This window comes from Morone saxatilis, unplaced genomic scaffold, assembly GCF_004916995.1.
Source record: "Morone saxatilis isolate NCDOM2014 unplaced genomic scaffold, NCSU_SB_2.0 Contig19, whole genome shotgun sequence".
Taxonomy (NCBI): Eukaryota; Metazoa; Chordata; class Actinopteri; family Moronidae; genus Morone; species Morone saxatilis.
Genome location: NW_023339751.1, coordinates 22247564 through 22247921, shown reverse-complemented (window position 1 = coordinate 22247921; position 358 = coordinate 22247564). Strand labels below are relative to the sequence as shown.

Sequence of the window (358 nt, the reverse complement as noted above, 5' to 3'; positions counted from 1 at the left end):
AGGGTTGCTGTGGAGGTCCACCGCAGGCTCAAAGCAAAGGAGGGTGTCTCTGCTGAACCCACCTCAGAGAACTTCTGCGGAGGGTTCAGAGCAAAACACATCTCTATCGCTAAGGCTGTCCGCAAAGACTCACAGTAAGTTAAATCTTACAGAAATCTGTGTTTTTAAATGTGAAACAGACCCTCTGTAGTATTGAAAGGTACTGTAGCTGTAAAAACCAGTTGCAATGGATTGCATTAGTCAAGGGCGTAGGAACTGGGGGGGACGGGGGGGACGTGTCCCCTCCAATATTGGAGACAGGCGCATTTGTCCCACCCAAAAATTATACCGCGGAGGAGAAAAATATTTGATTTTGAAA

The 358-nt window shown here is 47.2% G+C and overlaps 1 protein-coding gene across 1 annotated transcript in view; it reads left to right on the top strand.

Moving 5' to 3' along the window:
• LOC118329883 (cGMP-dependent protein kinase 2) overlaps positions 1 to 358 on the top strand; it is an 18709-nt gene continuing 18351 nt past the window's right edge. The window contains exon 1 of the mRNA XM_035664230.1: positions 1 to 134. The gene's annotated coding sequence lies outside the window, so the exon portion shown is untranslated. The remainder of the gene's footprint in view (positions 135 to 358) is intronic.